At 39.8% G+C, this 18424-nt stretch overlaps 1 protein-coding gene across 7 annotated transcripts in view; it reads right to left on the reverse strand.

Moving 5' to 3' along the window:
- mapk10 (mitogen-activated protein kinase 10) overlaps positions 1-18424 on the reverse strand; it is a 207955-nt gene that overhangs the window by 161158 nt on the left and 28373 nt on the right. The window contains exon 2 of one of the 7 annotated variants that reach the window (XM_048532791.2): positions 4869-4962. The exons of the other annotated variants lie outside the window; for them this stretch is intronic. The gene's annotated coding sequence lies outside the window, so the exon portion shown is untranslated. The remainder of the gene's footprint in view (positions 1-4868; positions 4963-18424) is intronic. 7 annotated transcript variants of the gene reach the window in all.

The raw sequence follows: 18424 nt of genomic DNA on the forward strand, positions 1-18424 counted from the left end.
ACTCCTGCTTAGCAAGCAACTGCATAAACAATCCTGACTTACAATGAGAGTCAGTTTACTTGCTTTTAAAGAATGCAGCAATCTTTGGTTGTTTAACGATTCTTTTCTCATTTTAGTCCACAATCAAAACAGCAGAAACATAAAAAATGTCAACCTTTATCTCGCATGCGCCATGTTGTGTAAATATGATAGGAGCTTGTAAGTGTTGTATGATTGCTGTACCTTGTTATCCCACTCCCACGTAACTCAAGAAAGGCAGCATTCTACGGAAGAGGAAATCAGCCCCTTGCCCTTGTGTAGACTATGAGATCTTGGATTCTGCTTGTGAATTGTAGCCTTCAGGCACCTCTTTAAAAGTCAACTGTGTTATTATTTCTGCTTCACAGAGATGACTAGGATCAATGTGCAATGACCAATGGCGTGGTCAAGATTGCGTGTGACAAAGATTTGTATACCACACATTTGGACACTGTTGACATTTCGCATGAAGGGTAGTATATTTACAGATTACTGCAATCTGTACTGTCAAAGTGCCTGATTACTTTGAAGGGCCTCACATCAATCATATGTAGTACCCGTATGTTCAGACAGAAAAGAAACATTAATCTATCTGCTGCGAATGTGGCCACAACCATTTTCCTTTTCTTATACACACTTTGCAGTCATACGAATAGGTAAGGCAATAAAGGCCATGCTTGGTAGACTTGGCAGATCGAGTCACAGGCCCAAAGCATCACCAGGCATACCTAAAAATGAGATGTTGACCTGGTGAAGAAGCAGCAACACAAGACAACTAGCAAACCAAACAGCAGAAGCAACATGCAAATGGCATTGCTATGTGATTTCACAAACGAAGACTCTGTAGTCCTGTCACATCAAGTAGCGAATAATGGTGAGCAATGAATCAAGCAACAGAGATAACACTAATATCCCCATCCTCCCTAATGGGAGAGCATAGACATCAGTACAAAAACAACATTAAAGCATTTGCAAGCATCCAACCAGATTATTCATTTCTGTCTCCTTTCGAGGTCATCAGCATCACAGATGCCAGCCTTCAATCAATTCAATTCACTCCATTTTATAATCAAGAAATGGTCAAGGACGCAGGATACTGCGAAGACGACAACATTCCAACAGTTGATCTGAAGAATTATGCTTCGGAGATAGCCTGGCCCATAGCCAAGCTGTTTTAACAACACTGACAACCATCTGACAATTTGAAAAATTGCCCACGCAAGTCTTATGTACAAAAAGCTGGAAAATCTATCTTGGTCAATTACTGCCTAGACTACTTTTGATTGTCGGGAAAGGAATGCAATAGGTCATCGAATGTGCAACTTAGCAGCATTTGCAAAGGAATAACCTGCTCACTGATGCTCAGTTTGGCTTCAAGCAGGGTCATTAAGCTCCTAACCTTGTTATAACCATAGTTCAAACAAGGCAGCCATCGTTAAAACTGGAACCATAGATCATAGAAACCCTGCACTGTGAAAACAGGCCATTCAGCCCAACAAGTCCACACCGTCCCCTCTGAAGAGCATCCCTCCCAGACACATTCCCCATGTCTAACCCAAACATCCCTGGACACTATGGGCAACTTAACACAGCCAATCCACCTGCACTGTATATCTTTGGACTGTGGGAGGAAACAGGAGCACCCGGAGGAAACCCACGCAGGCATGGAGAGAATGTGCAAACTCCACACAGACAGTTACCCGAGGGTGGAATCGAATCTGGGTACCTGGCACTGTGAGGCAGCGGTGCTAATCACTGAGCCACTGTGCTATCCAGAGGGAAAAGCCTCTGCTGGTTTGAGCCATACTGGGCACAAATGAAGACAGTTATGTTTGTTGGAAGTCAGTCATCTCAGCTCCAGGACATCTCTGCAGGAATTCCTCAGGGTTGTGTCATAGGTCCAACTAACTTCAGCTGCTTCATCAGTGACCTTCCCACCATCATAAGATCAGAAGTGGGACAGTCATTGATGATTGCTCAATGGCTTACACTTTTTGATACTCTTCAGATAATGAACTGGGCTATGTTCATATGCAGCAAGACCCAGAAATATCTAGGTTTGGGCTGAGAGGTGAAATGTAACATATGTACCACACAGCTGCCAATCAGTAATCACCTCTGAGAGAATCTGACTGTCACCTGTTGACATGCAATGGCTTATTATAACTGAATCCACTGCTATCAATAACTTGGGAGTTAGTGTTGACAAGAAATTGAACAGGACCAGTTGTATAAATACTGAGGCTGCAAGATTATGTCATAGGCTAGAAATCCTGTGGTGACTAATTGTCTCCAAAGCCAGTCCACTATTGAAACAACGTAAGTCAGAAGTGTGAAAGAACACTCTTGCCTTGGCTAGATGACTGCAGCTCCAATACCAGTCAAGATGTTCGACACCATCTGAGACAAAGCAGCCAGCTTGTTTGGCACCCCATCGACCATTTTCAAATTCCTCTTCAAGTCAGACATCATGCTGACTTGGAACTATATCACCATTCCTTCACTGTTGCTGGGTCAAAATCCTGGTGCTTCCTTCTAACTGAACTGTGGGTGTTTCTACACCCCAAGGAAAGCTGGTGTTCAAGAATGCAGCCCACATCCTCCTGGCAGTGAGGAATGGGCAATAAATACTGCCCAGCCAGCAACAGTCCATAAACAAAATTGGACAAGAAGGCAATAAAAATAATCTTTTTTTTAATGTATTATAAGTGCATCCTATCAACCCCATACTAATCTATTATTAAGTTTCTAGCTGTCAATCTACATGTTGGATGAGATGTATTGTATAAACAACTTGTAGGAAGAGAACAAGTGAATGGATTGAGCAAGCAGCAATCATGAAAACATGAAAACCACTCACTGCATGAAATTTTGTAAGGCTCAGATGATTTTTCAACTGATATATTCTATTTCATTTGCTCAGGTTAAAAAAAAACTGTCACCCGATTTCACTTATGGATCTTTCCAATTGCACAGGACGACTGGGAGAACATCCAGAAAGCACATCAGTTTGCATCTATTTTCTGAGAGCTGCAATTTGGATTATTAGTTGTTCAAGTTCCCTGTGAAGATGCTATCTCTTTGATTCATCAGTAGGTGATTTGGGTAAGACTTATCTGTAACTCGCAGTGCCAGTTAAACCTGTTTAGATCCACATTTACTGCAATTTATGAAATGATTCCAGAATGTTGCTCCCCATTTTTGCTTTACTACATTAAACCGGAGAGACCACACAGGAATATCTGAAGTTAGTTTTAAGCTGCAGACTTTTGTTGACCTTGATTCCTTTTATTCATTGGGTGACAACAACCATTTTGTTGAATTATATAAGTATTCATATGAAAATTATGAAATTATATCCCATATATTGATTGAAACAGCTGGTTTAAAAACAACTTGCCCTTTTAAAAAAAATTCAGTTCGCAAGTTGTGGAAAACACTTCTACTCCTTTGTAACAATAGCTACCTGATATGATTCTTGATTATCTGTTTTTCTCCTGCTCTCCCCTTTGCTTTGCTGTGTCATATAAAGGCCTTTTCTATCTTCTTGTAATAATCTTATGAAGGTTCCCCAAAGGCGACATTAGTTTAACTTTTATCATTTCAGATGCCATAGAGCCTGTATTTTTCTTTATATTTTCAGTTTCGATTTAATCAAATAGAAACAGCAATTAAATATAATGCCACTTTACCTGCAGGACCAGAATCTAAAATTAGCCAAGACAATTAGAAAGCAAAATACTGCAGAAGGTAAAATTATTCAATAGGTGAGGCAAGACCTTTTGGAAACAGAAAAACAGTGTTAACATTTCAGGTCAACAGTCTTTCCAAATATGCCTGAGACAGGGCTGAGTAGGTCTGGTTCTAGGAATGTGCCACATATCATACAAAACAACAGGCATGGCTAGAAGCTGTGAGGACCAATATCAACATCTTTTATGTAAACAAACTGAATGGAGTTGACTAGGAAGGTGCCTTGTGTAAGAACAAGTGCAGCCAATCAGAGAAGGGTGATGGTGAATGGGGTCTGATTGGGCTTCTGTTCCGCTGAACCAATTTCTTCTCATCTTGACTTTTTATTGTTCTCCCCTTGTCCTGTTTTGTCCTAACCACATCGGTGACACTTTTGATGCCTTCTGTAATGTCAATACCGTCCTGAAACAGGTAAAACAAGTTCACCAGGCAATCCTGTTTGTGCGTTTGGGAAGGGGGTAGAACAGGCTGTTTAGGGAGAAGAGACTTTGAGACTGATGGCAGATAAGGGAACATTTCCAGTGGGGATGAGGTCAAGGGCATCATGGTGTGGGAGAGGTGGCTCAGCTCAAAGCTTTTGTTCAGTTGGTCTCCTATTAGTTTTCCTAAAATCTACCACCAAGATAGTAGAATCTTTATTTTAATAGATAGTCACGACTTGTAACCATGATGTGATTTTGCCTCCACCTGTTGCAACAATGCTTATGTTATTCCACATAACGTAAAAAATTGGAGATGCATATTGTGGTAGTGAAGAATTTAGCAGACAGCTATTACTGTTACAATTGATTGGCATGCTTCAAGTAGAAAACCATGCTTCAGGTGGTCCCCAGGATAAGATAAAGTATGGGGCCTCCATGCCCTCAGGTCACATGCTATGATACATTGTTGGTATTACGTACATGTCACTTAAAGGAATACTGATCATAAGCGATAATATAGATTCTTAAAGCCCAAAGTAAATTTATGACTTCTACTCTGTACCAAACAGCTTGAAAGCCTACCCAAACTGTTCAAAATGCATTCTCACTGAGTGAAGTGCTGCACTGCAAAGCAAGGTGAAGATGTTGCCATTGTGCGGATTAACATTAGCTTACTTGTTGTTAGTGGGTCCCACGAGGCCTCTGTATATGCAGGATGCAACATCGGTGAAAGTGTTTCTCTCATGGCTTTAGGAGTTACGGATATTTACTGTTAAAATCAAAGATTCAATTGCTCAGTGCGGGGAGCGTCAGGAAATATACTCATCTAAATTGTTTTTTACCAAATCTGATAGACTTTCTTTTAGTTTACAACTGTGATCATTTTAATTACTTTGTTTTCCCCAACAGCAAAAAATATTTTCTTCTTAAATGTGGCATGTAGTGTTGCACTTACACCAAATGGAATTACAGAGCAAAACTTTGAAATCAACACTTCAAAATGTAATGAGTTAAGAGGTCAGGTGACTTTATTTCTGTTCATCAATACGCATGGAACTACAATACAGCTTCGTGAATCTTCACTCATTTGGATTGTATCTGCAGGTCTCATATTACTAATATTGCTGATTGACACTACACTACACTTCTACTATATTCAGCAACTTTGGGTTGAGTTTTAGTGGGTGGAGGGGTGGGATATTTAGCTTTTGCCCCACAAGATGAAATGCCAGTTTGCCACCAGACCCAAAGCCTTGCACCAAAAAAAAAATGATGCAGCCAACCTTAAGTTGAGGAGAATGGGAGGGCCACCCTTCAGTAAGAAGAAGCATTTTCCTTGAGAGCCACTGGCCAATTAAATTGGCAGACTGACATCACACCATCAACGCTGCCAGAACCTGGTTCACTGCTGAGACTACAACGAGGTCCCAGGATGAAGACAGCCACGTTAAATCCTGGGTTTTGGATAGGGAATAACCAGGAAACCTAATGGCATGGGAGTGAGTTTTGCTGGCCTATTTCGGTGGTTTTTCTGCTTAAAAAACAGCGCATGCACTCAATGTCACCCTATCTACACAATCTACATTCTATCATTGGCAGCTTAATATTTGGATCAATTGCCTTGTTAACAAGCTCAATTCCCCATTAGTTACTTTTTAGAGAATAAATGGTAGCCAGGTTGCATAGTTGGCACCTGCCAGCCAACAGTTTTAATAAGAATGGCAGGAGGAGGTAGGTAACAAATTGGTGGGCTTCAACCTGTCATATTTTACGTGTACTCCCTGCCATCCTGAAAGCACTCCCAGCAGGGAATTGTAAAATCCAGCCTATGGGATCTGAAAGTGTTGAAAACTTCAACATCCTTCTACATATGTCATGCTTTAACATGAAGCAACAGAAGCTCCAGCCCAATGCAGTCAGTCAAACTTCAACATTAGATCAGGGCCCTGACAGTCCAGCTCCATGTCTGATTGATGGCTTTTTAGTGGCTGTCCTATCAAATGGCATGAGTTAGCTGGTAGAACTGAGAATGTTTACCCCATAAATTACATTTTGGAAATTGCAGTACTGAGTTTGAGTTTCAATTTGAGATTTTCAAATCAACAACTGAATGAAGCAAAAACTCAATAGCTTCTCCTAGCTCAGGCTTAATGGAGTTATCAATTTAGTAGGTCCAAAAGAACAATTAAAATCCCATTAAAGCTTATAAGTAATGAATCTAGTTTCTACAGAGATTCAAACCTGTCATTGTTGGGTATAGGAAAGGTTATTTCTTCATGTTATTACATCATTAATCACAATGCTCATTGTCTGGTCTCCTGCCTTGTGGGCAGATATGGAGCCCTTCATCAGCTTAAATTCATTAATATTGCTGTCTCTATTTATAGCTGAAAATCACTAAAAAAGGAACATTAGTTTTAATAAACCATTTGTTAAAATGTTGCTACTTCAGTATTTGATGCCTTACATTAATATTTAATGGAAACAGCTATAGAGACAGCTACAGTTTGCTCCCTATAATTGTTTAATTTGCTTGCAAAGGATTAATTATAGTCTTTGGGCCTTGAAATTTGTTGTTTTTTTAAATACTGAGGAAATAACACTCTAATAGCGTGCCTTATAAGAGAATGATTCTGAAAGGTTAATGTGGGAGACTGAAGTGATCTTGCCCAAAACTGTTGATGTTATAACACAGAGGGTAGAATCTTTTAGGGATGCGAATGGTGTTGACTATGCCAAGATTTGTGGCAGATATGGACCAGAGATCTGAGGCTTATCTTGAGCATCTCACTTCATCTTTTATAATTTTGACAAGCAGTGCAGAAAGCTGCTTGCCAGGCAGCAGCATGTTAACAATTATTGCTTGTTAAATGTTGTTAGTGGTTCTTCATTAATACAAATTTCTCCATATTACGAGATACGTAAAACAAGCCAGACATCAAGAAAACTTGACATGGAAGTCACAGAGTTGGGTAGCTCATCAATTCAGCTCATCATTTGTTCTGAAGGGCCTCCATGTTGGACACGAGGCATCAAAATGCTCCGTGCGTACTGGCTACAAGCACCTCATGTCCATTGGCATCTGACATGTGCCAGCCTCTAAGAACCCTCATGTCACATCTTTAATCCACTTAAGGATGCTCCTGTACTTCCATGCTGCACCCCAGGCCGCATTGGCAACTATTACTGTAATGCCGCAGCAAGGATACTGTGTGCTCAGGGATATGCACACGCACATAGACTGGACCAAGCTGCATCTTTAGGATGTGATAATGGGAACTGCAGATGCTGGAGAATCCAAGATAAAAAAGTGTGGAGCTGCATGAACACAGCAGGCCAAGCAGCATCTCAGGAGCACAAAAGCTGACGTTTTGGGCCTAGACTCTTCATCTTCGTCTGATGAAGGGTCTAGGCCCGAAACATCAGCTTTTGTGCTCGTGAGATGCTGCTTGACCTGCTGTGTTCATCCAGCTCCACACTTTGTTATCTTGCATCTTTAGGCTGTTGGTTTACTGTCATAGTGCACTCACTCTGAGCCACTCTTGCCTTCTGTCCTTTGTCTCCTCAGCAAGAGCCCCAGGTTCATATCACTTCTGTCTTGCTGTGCCATTTCACAAAATTTAACAAACGAAGTCAAAGGAAAGAAGCTTGTCAAGATTGTTAGCAGTACTCAACTGTATCAATATAGATAGCTTCTCTCGGGGGTCCCAATACAATAAGTTAAGGGCAGCCTCTTTTACCAGTTTGGGAGCTTGGATATGGTGTCTTAGTCACTCGGGGTGCTTAGTGTAAGGTTTCTGTCCACATTAGGAGTGCGGAGATTAATGTCAGGCAGCACACCATCCGTCTTGAGTGTTCTATCCTATAGTAGATTGTTCTCATCTCACGAGAGAGACAGGAAAGTATTAAAGAAGATGAAAATGGGCCACACAGCTGTTACTTTTGGTGTAGGGAGTAAAATGTCCTGAGCGAGTAAGTAGTCAGCAGAGTGGCCATGCAGAGATAGTGTGAAGAATCAGGCAGAAGATGGTGGCACTTAGGCCAGCAGAGTGAACTTGGACTAGATTATTATAGTCTGGTGTTGTAGACTGCCCTGATGGTCCTGTGGGACAAGAATGTCCTGCCTCCTTCCATCCCTTCCAGCAGGATGCTCAGATCCAAGTTTTCACAAGGGGTACTATTTCCCCTTGCGCCATGTCTGTGGTAGATGTCAGGACCTGTGCAGGGCAGCTCGGGACTGTCAGTGATTTTAAAGATGGTTTGGGTGGAAGTGATGCCACTTAACTCCAGGTTTTCTGCCGAATGGAATGAAGTAAGATGGAACTGCAATCATAAGTGAGGAACATTATAAGGATGGTGTAGGGAGTTAATAAGGTGAATTTGGTAAGATGAGGTAAAAACCTCTCCAATAACATGACTCAACTTGAACTTGACCACAAATAGCCCAAAAACAAAATCATCAGATCTTGTAGAGTGAAGATTAATCTCCATGTTCCTTCTGATAATCATCATGATAATTTCTAACTAACTGTTACCTAAGTGCTATCACGCAATAAACCACATCCTGAGTAAGACAAGAGCCTCTCTCTGACTCACTAATGGCTTTCCACTTATGCTGTAAATCCACTTGGTCCTTTGAGTGGGAAAGAGGATGTTGGAGTAAACTACCCCAACCACAAGCTGGCAGTGGTTGGCATCATAGTCCATACAATATAGCATAGTGCCAAGTCAAGGAAGCAATATTTCTCAGCAGAAAAGATTACAAGCTATTCTGAATTAAAACATGATATGCCAAGTTGACAAAAAAAATCCTTCTCGCTGTCTTGTGTATTGGGAACAAGATTTTTCTTTTCAAGAACAGAACAAGAAAATTTTACATTTTACTTCCGCTGATTCAGGGAACATTACAGAAAATGTCCATAAGAAACTCCCATGACATTCATCCTGAAAAGTTTGGTCAAAGCTGCCTAAAGTATCAAAACTACGATAATCCCTTTTCACTTGTTAGAACATAGAACGTAGAACATAGAGCATAGAATATAGAACAGTACAACACAGTACAGGTCCTTTGGCCCATGATGTTGTGCTGACCTATTATCCTACGAAGATTAAACTACCCTGCATACCCTACATTTTACTATCATCCATGTGCCTATCCAATAGTCGCTTAGATGTTCCTAATGCATCTGACTCCATTACCACTGCCGGCAGTACATTGCACACTCCCACCACTCTCTGTGTAAAGAACCAATCTCTGACATCTCCCCTATACCTTCCTTCAAACACTTTAAAATTATGCCCGCTCGTAATAGTCATTTACGCCCTGGGAAAAAGTCTCCGACTATCCACTCTATCTGTACCTCTCATCATCTTGTACACCTCTATCAAGTCACCTCTCATCCTTCTTCACTCCAATGAAAAAGCCCTAGCTCCTTCAATATTTCCTCGTAAGTCCTGCCCTCCCGTCCAGGCAGCATCCTAGTAAATCTCCTCTGCTCCCTCTCTAAACCTTCTACATCCTTCCTATAATGAGGCAACCAGAACTGAACACAATATTCCAAGTGAGCTGTAACCGGGGTTTTATACAGCCGCAGCATAACCTCGCAGCTCTTAAACTCAATTCCCCTGCCAATGAAAACCAACACACCACATGCCTTCTTTACAACCCTACCAACTTGGGTAGCAACTTTGAGGGATCTATGGACATAGACCCCAAGACTCCTCTGTTCCTCTATACTGCCAAGAATCCTGCCATTAGCCCTGTATTCTGCATTTAAATTCAATGTTCCAAAATGAATCACTTCACAGTTTTCTGGACTGAATTTCATCTGCCATTTCTTTGCCTAGTTCTGCATCCATTCAATGTCCCATTGCATCTACAACAGCCCTCCACACTGTCCACAACTCCAGCAACCTTCGTGTCATTGGCAAACTTAATAAACCACCCTTCCACTTCTTCATCCAAGTCATTTATAAAGATCACAAAGAGCAGAGGTCCCAGAACAGATCCCGGCAGAACACCATTGGTTCATGAGATCTCAGCTAAATACTTTTCATCGACTACCACACTCTGTCTTTTATTGGACAGCCAGTTTTGTATCCAGAGAGCCACATTTCCCTGAATCCCATGCTTCCTTACATTCTAGATGAGCCTATCATGTGGAACCTTATCAAATGCCTTGCTAAAATTCATATACACAACATTCACTACGCTGCCTTCATCAATGTGTTTTGTCACATCCTCAAAGAACTCAATAAGGCTTGTGAAGCCCCTCACGAAGCCATGCTGACTATTTCTAATCAAACCACGCTTTTCCAAATAATCATAAATACTATCTCTCAGAATCCTCTTCAATAATTTGCCCACCACAGAAATAAGACTGACCAGTCTGTAATTTCCAGAATTATCCCTATTCCATTTCTTGAAGAAGACAATGACATTTGCAAAACAAGAGAATGACATTTGTTCATTTTTTTTACCTTTTTCAATACATTGTAGAAATCTGCTCCATAACATTGCACTGGCACATATAACAGTTTACAAATTGAATTATAACTGTTTGGTGTTTCCTTGAGACATTACAAAGTACATCAACAGTTTGCCAAAATTTCAACAGTAAATTTTGAAAGTTTACGCATTGAAAATCATGGAACAAGAAAGCAGCTCATCAGGCCAGTTCAATTTACATAATACGTCAACTATAATTTATCCCAGATTGCAGCTGCTTCAATTAATTTCCTGATGGAAAGTTGGCATAAATTTCACCAGTGGACAAAAATAATCAAACTAAATTCCAGACTACTTGTTATACCAATATGTCCATTACTCATCTCTCTGTGTTTTTCCAAATATAAAAATTGCTCTCCCTATCATTCCCCTTGAGTACAAGATCAAATTATTCTACATGTCTATATTTTAAACTCATTTCCTATCAGATATATAACTGCTCACTGTTGGCAGCTAATTTTTCTGATGAAAATACATTTTATTTTTAGGCAAATCCTGGAAAAAGCCATGATGCGGAGGTGCTAATGTTGGACTAGGGTGGGTTATGTCAGAAGTCACATGACACCAGGTTATAGTCCAACAGATTAATTAAAATCACAAGCTTTCACAGCACTGCTCCTTCATTAGTGAAGTGGAAAAAAATCAGATTGTCTGGAGCAGCAATTTGTATACTGTATTTTGCTTCGGGGTCCAGCATGATGCATCAAGAAATAAATAAATGTTTAAAACGAAACAGCAAACTATCTGTTAAAAATAGACATTTAAAAAATTTTAGCAGGAAGAACAATTGAATACATTTTATGGTCAGTCAAACTGTAGCTACGCCAAGGAATGTATGCTTATGGTCTATGCATTGGTGGTAATTGTAACCTGATCAGCCCAGCAGAGACATATGTTCTACACTGTAAGGTTACTCCTTAGTGAATTGTAAAACTGGCGCATACAAAATGTCATGACTCTCCAGCACCAATGAATTACTGCAATGTATTGTTCTTCCCCTTTTAGGAAACAGCACTAACATCAATCTGTTTACAAAGTAATTACCATTAGTTACAATTAGTACTATTAATATGTTTACCCAACCAACATTATACTGTATTATTTATAAGAATCATTTAAGATGAATTTAACTGGTTCTTAATGATGAGAAACTTCTACAGTAAAGTATTGCCTGGGATTTTTTTAAAATTCCTAACTCAAGTTTAATATGATTGCTGAGTTAAGCACATTTTGAATGATTTTTAAATAAAGTAATTATCAATGTGGAGACGGATCATTTCTTGGAAGGCTGAGATGGATTCTTTTTACCTTTGGAGACTAAAACGTCTGGAAACAGTGCTTGTGAAGAAATACAATTTTTAACTAATTATGACAGCAAAAACAAATGCAAGCTTAATTCAAGGGTTATGTTCTTTGGCTTTTCCACATGGGGAGTGGGACACTTGGGCCTAACATTCGGTTACATTGATTCGCAATGAGCCATTTCAGCATGGAGACCTATTAGACTGCTCTTCTGACTTTGGTTTCCATTTCAATGAATTGGCTGAGGTATTCATACAAGGGCAAATTGACATTATCCATTTTTCACAGTTACCTGCAGTCAAAACCATGACTAACATTGTAATATAATGCCAATTTGACAGGAATAATGTCAAATAATGTACCTTTCAAAGCTCTCTGTTGGAAGATCCAGCTGCAGTTTTAGAAGGGCTGTAATGCTGAACTTTTACCTTTATTTCTTTATTTTTCTAATTTGCATCATCGATTTTGTGTCCAGGTATCCTTGTACCTAAGATGGCACTGCAATTAATGACTTTGTACTCTTTTCGCTGTTTTCTTGTATCCCTGTACTCGAGTACATGTGACTGTATACCTAATCCTATTTCTTTATTGCAGTGCTCAGATCACTCTGATCAAAGTATCTGAGAAGAACAGGGCCTCAAAAGATAAGCCAACATATTTAATTTAGCCCACAGGCTAGTGGGGTTGACAACAAAGGGACAATGAAGCAAATTCAATTCAATGGTTACTTCTGACTCCCATTTCAGATTTGCAGCCACAAGACTCAGAACTCAGTGGCTATTCCTGCCGCTGCAAACAACTCATATTTGCAATGGCAGTTGGCTTTACCCATCCATTTCCAGAAATAAGCCCCAAGGAGGAAAGGCTTGTGCTGGGAGGAGTGCCAACTGTGTAAATTGCCTCAACCTGGAGGTGAAGAAAGCGTTGGATCAGATCAGGGAAGTAGGATGAAGGGAGAGCAAAACTGCAAATCTGGGCAAGAGATTACTGTTTAGATATGATATGACAGCAAAATCCTTTTACAGCTCAAGTTTGTAAGCATCACATGATGAAGCTGGTAGCAACCAACATCTGCACAGTGATGTATCCTTAGAATACATAATTTCATTTCATTCAAGTACAGATTTTATAGAACATTGCTGCTCCTCACTGGAGTAATGTGCTAAAAATCAAGCAAAGCATAAGTCTTTAAGGAATACTTGGAATTCCCCGATTGGCCTGACTTTTAGACACAGGTTGACAAAAAGCACAGGTCAGGTTTCTGTACTAAACGAGGATTATTTTTATTACAAATAGATAGTTTCTGGAGATAAACAATTATGAATCATCAATATGTAAAACTTCACGAGTGAGGACTCTTGAGGTGCAGTGGTAGCATCCCAATCTCTACACCAGGAGTCTGCAATCAAGGTCCACCTTCTCCAGAGATGTATAATAACATCTCTCAACAGAGGGATTAGCAAATGAATAGCTTTACTAGTTAAAACTGTAACCCACTTATAAAGCTTCCCTAGTACATAAGCATACAGATGGACAGGACAAAATGGGTATTCTGTGTAAAGGGAAAGACTGGGAAGGCAGTTCAATAGTCTTTACCCACCTGCCTCACTGAGATGATAGATAGCTCTGCTGATCAGAATGCTGCTTCTCAATTTTCCTTCTCCAGATGCTTTCACTTGTTATAGAAGGTACAGGGTGACTGCTGCACATAGTTAAAATGTCTGCCTTATTAGTTAAAAATTACAGCTTACAGAAATTGATGAAATGACATAAACCATGTTTTTCAGACTTGAGATAACAAGGTATAGAACTGGATAAACACAGCAGGCCAAGCAGCATCAGAGGATCAGGAAAGCTGACATTTCGGGCCTAGACCCTTCTTCAGAAATTACTTCAGAAAGACTCCTCCTTTTCAGACTTGAGGTGCTTTTACTGCAGAGCAAAGGCAGCTTGTTCCCTTCCAGAGATCTAATAGCTTCTGGCTTGAGCATTCACACCCCAAGCTGCTCAGTTACCTAGGAGATAATCACAATGTTGTTGGCAGGTCCGAGGCCTTTGTCAACAAATAACTGGTCACCAGTGTACAGACAAACACTACTGCTTTCTGAGGCAGGGTCACTGGACCCGAAACGTTAACTCTGTTTTTTATCCTTTACAGATGCTACCAGACCTGCTGAGCTTTTCCAGCAACTTTATTTTTGTTACAGCTAACATTGTTTTCACTGCCAACTTATGAACCGACACTCTCGATAAAGCAGCAAAAGTTATACAGTTGAAATGCCAGAAGTTTACTGTATTATTGCAATCTCTGCAATGTAATCAGTTTGGGGCATGAGTCAGAAGGCTCTGTGCCATTAAGTTTTATTAAAGTTGCATTATTATGTGAGTGATTTGTGCTGTAAAAAAAGGTATAACAGTTATTTGTATATCCCTGCATTACTTTTTTATTACTTTGTGTTTTTACATGGATTATGTGGACCTCTTGATCAACAGGAATATTTGACCAGTACACTCCTGGCCTTGTAGGTGCTAGTTAATGAAACACTTGCTTTGCTTGTGAATACAAACCTGTATTCGCAGAAGCTGCCTGTTTCTAGCTCATCTGTAACTAGATTTTCCCTGCTGCTTGAACTAACAGCTGTGTAAACATACTTACAATGAGTGTTAGGTTGTTTGAGTATTAAAAGTGCAGCAATCCTTCAAAAATGTTGGCTTTTAAAAATAGTTCTATTCTCATTTCAGTGCACAATCAAAAACACAGAAAACTAAAAGGATATGATCAAAAGTTTTGTAATGATATTTAATTACTGTGGTCTGACATCCCATCTATCTGGGATGCCAATTTTAGTTTCAATTCCTATTGTGTTCATTATGTTATAAAAATAATTTATCTTTATAATCAAAATGAAAGCTGCTGAGTCATGGTTTATGCAGATGTCTTTATTAAGTACTGTATACCAACTAGTTAACAGTAGCAACAATGTTTAAACAAGCAGGAACCAGATTATCAGCACCATAGAAATGGTAAAATAACTAGAGAAAGGTGATGGGGAAATTCAACTCAATCAGAACATCTAGGAAATTTGGAATATCTGCATTATCTGAAGATTCATGGTGAAATGCTTATATTACCTACCCTGTTTATTGACATAACAATTTACAAAGCACTATTTATGCCATCTTACATCACACAATACAGATTTAAAAGGAGGTGGGCATTGGCTGCTGTTTTTGAAATTATAAATCAGTGTTGGAAATGGCAGCAGACCCAGCCTCCAACCTCTGGTTTGTAGACATTACTGCATAGTGCTGCTTCAGGAGGTGATCTGGATGAGCGAAGCACTTAACAAGAGGCAAATTAAAGTACAAGAGATAAAAACATAAGCAATTTTAACACTGTAATGAAAATTTGCACCAAGTATTGTCATCAGTCTGGGTAGGCTGCAATAATGTAAAGGATGGATTAATTGGAAAATGGTAATAGGTAATTAATAACACTATTATAGAAAACTGGCCTTTGGAGACATTCTTTCTCTATTGTCTACTTGTAAAAAATAAAAGAAATGAGTTATTACTCAGAGCTTGGGCCTCAAATTCATAAAATCAGGCATGGTACCTTGAAAATTCCATATTTGGATGTAGCTCTTGACGTCAACTTCAGCACTGAGACCTAATTAATAATTGCCGCACAGATAGTTTCAAAGTGTGACAAAAAAATCTATAACTAGTATTGGACGATCATTTGGATCAAAGTGTTATGCAGGGATATAAGGAAAAGGCCTGAGATTGGTCTTAGGTAATGGAATCGGTGCAAAGACAATGGGTTGAATGGCCTCCTTCTGTGTTATAGCAATTTTGTGATTTTGTGATTCAACAATGCCATCTGACACAGCCTTTGCAAAGATACCTATAGTATTTAATAAAGGATGTGTATCAAGAGTGAATTAACTAAATAATTTAAGGAATTGCATGATTTTACATGCACAAATGTGAAATGATGCAAATCGTTACGCAAAACAAAAGTACATTACTGAAGAAGGGTCCAAACCCAAAACGTCCGCTTTCCTGCTCCTTTGATGCCGTGTTCCTCCAGCTCTACACCTTGGTATTGTATGTTGCCCAGGTCTGTAATTGATTATTTACTGGAAGTAAGCAGTTTATGTAAGACAGTTGGTAGCAACGGTAATCAAATACCTGGATGATAAGACCATAATTCGAACACATTGGAGCAGAAGTGGGCCATTCAGTCCACTCAGCCTGCCTCACCACTCAATGAAACTGTAGCCAACCCAACAATCCTTAACTCCACCCTCCTACCTTTTCCACATAGCCCTTGATTCCTTTACTGATTAAAAATCTGTCCATCTCAACCCAGAATATAATTAACAGCACAGCCTCAACAGTTCTCTGCAGTAAAGAATTTCACAGATCTATTACCCTCTGAAATGATTTTTTCCTTATCACCGTCATAAAAGTGTGACTCTGAGATTATGCCTTCTGGCCCTAGACTTTCTCACATGGCGAAACAACCTTTCTGCACCCACCGTTTGCTTACTAAAGTTGGTAGAATATCAATTTTCCAATCCCCTGGAATATTTTTAGAATCGAAGGATTCTTGGAAGATTACTAGCAGTAAATTCGCTATCTTTGTAGCTACTTCTTCTAATACATGCATCCGATCAGGTCCAGAGACATTATCAGTCTTTAACTCCATTAGTTCCCACAGCACGTTTTCTCTAGTGACAGGAGTTACTTTATTTATTTCCTCTCCTCCTTTTTCATCTTGATTATGTCATCATTTTGAAATTTTATTAGTGTTTTGTACCGTGAAGATGATGCAAAATATTTAATCAATTCCACTGCTTTTTTTTTTGCAGCCTCGTTATTTAAGGGGGCTATATTCACTTTGGCTTCCCCCTTTCTTTTTAAAGAAACTCTTGCTGTTTGCCTTGATATTATGTGTCAGTTTACCCTCAATGTTTATCTTCTATCTTTTATGCTCGTCTTTGTTGGTTTTTAAAAGTTTCCTTATTTTCTAGTTTCCTGCTAATCTTTACCACTTTGTATGATTTTCTCTTTATTTGATGCTCTCATTAATTTCCCAAGTGAGTAATAATTGGTTTATCCCCTTCCGAGAATCCTTCTTCCTCATTGGGATATATCATTGCTGTCATGAATGAAAATGATATTCAAATATCTCATATAGGAACATGCAGCACCTCGACTCACTTTAGTGTTAACAACCTGAGGCCGAATTGATGTAGCATGCTTTTATAAAGCCGGCCAGGGATTGGAGCATCCGAAAAATGTCTGAGAATGGTCGTTAAGGCCCACTTTATTTTGTTCCAATCAGCGACCGTCAGGCCACTAGCATTTCTGAACAATGTCCTAGGCAAGCAATGTATGGAATGGCGATAACAAAGTGTGGAGCTGGATAAACACAGCAGGCCAAGCAGCATCTTAGGAGCACAAAAGCTGACATTTCGGGCCTAGACCCTTCATCAGAATGGATCTGATGACGAGACCCTATTGAAAATATAAATTAACTCTGCTTGCTGGCATCATCAGGGAAGCATCATCTCAGTTGCACACAGAAAGTATCGAATGGGTATTATTTAAACTCCATCTGTGATATTCCTGGGTTGCAGGAGATAGAGTGGACAGATGAACAGTTAGAAATATACGTTGGTTGGGAACATGGGGAAGGTCAGTGCTTGTGGGGTTAACAGGGTTATCAAGGTTATCAAGAAGATAATGTACACGCTTTGGGGTTCCTGGAAGGTAAGAGGCTGAAACTGAGACTCACTGTGAAAATGGTGGGCCACACATAGGGCAAACCTTCCTGATAAGTGGCTATATTTTGCAGCAAGTTTTCCTGTGGATTCTGCTGTGCCCCTGAGAGGGCATCTCCCTCAGGACTGATGTAGTGGGCTTGTACTATTCCTGCTGACTTACTTTTTAACCTCCAGTGTTTAGGACCAGAGTGAGAGAACATGAATCTTTAGGGGTTCTCCTTTTGGGCTGGGGTGGACTTTTCATACCCTAGTTTGTACTCCCTACCCAGACGGTGGCTTCCTCTTTATCCCGATTTCCCCTCCTGTTTTTCCTTGGGTCTGGTTCTGAAAGAGTCAGCACAAAGTTGTTGGGAATGACGGGTGAGCTCAAAGCTCTCAGCGGCATTTATAGCTTTTCTAACTTCTCTAACTCTGAGGCCTTTCTATTTCTATGAATCCTTTCTCAGGCTGGGGGAACCGTGGACGCAAACTTTAAATTCCTCCAGAAATATGAGTTCACATTGATATGAATTCAATTGTCAAATTTAAATCTGAGATAGACAATTTTTTATTAAGCAAGGATATCTCATTGAATGGTGGATGAGGCTTGCAGGGCTAAATTGCTTACTCCTGATGTTCCCATAATT

The sequence above is a fragment of the Stegostoma tigrinum genome, chromosome 1 (genome assembly GCF_030684315.1).
Source record: "Stegostoma tigrinum isolate sSteTig4 chromosome 1, sSteTig4.hap1, whole genome shotgun sequence".
Classification (NCBI taxonomy): Eukaryota; Metazoa; Chordata; class Chondrichthyes; order Orectolobiformes; family Stegostomatidae; genus Stegostoma; species Stegostoma tigrinum.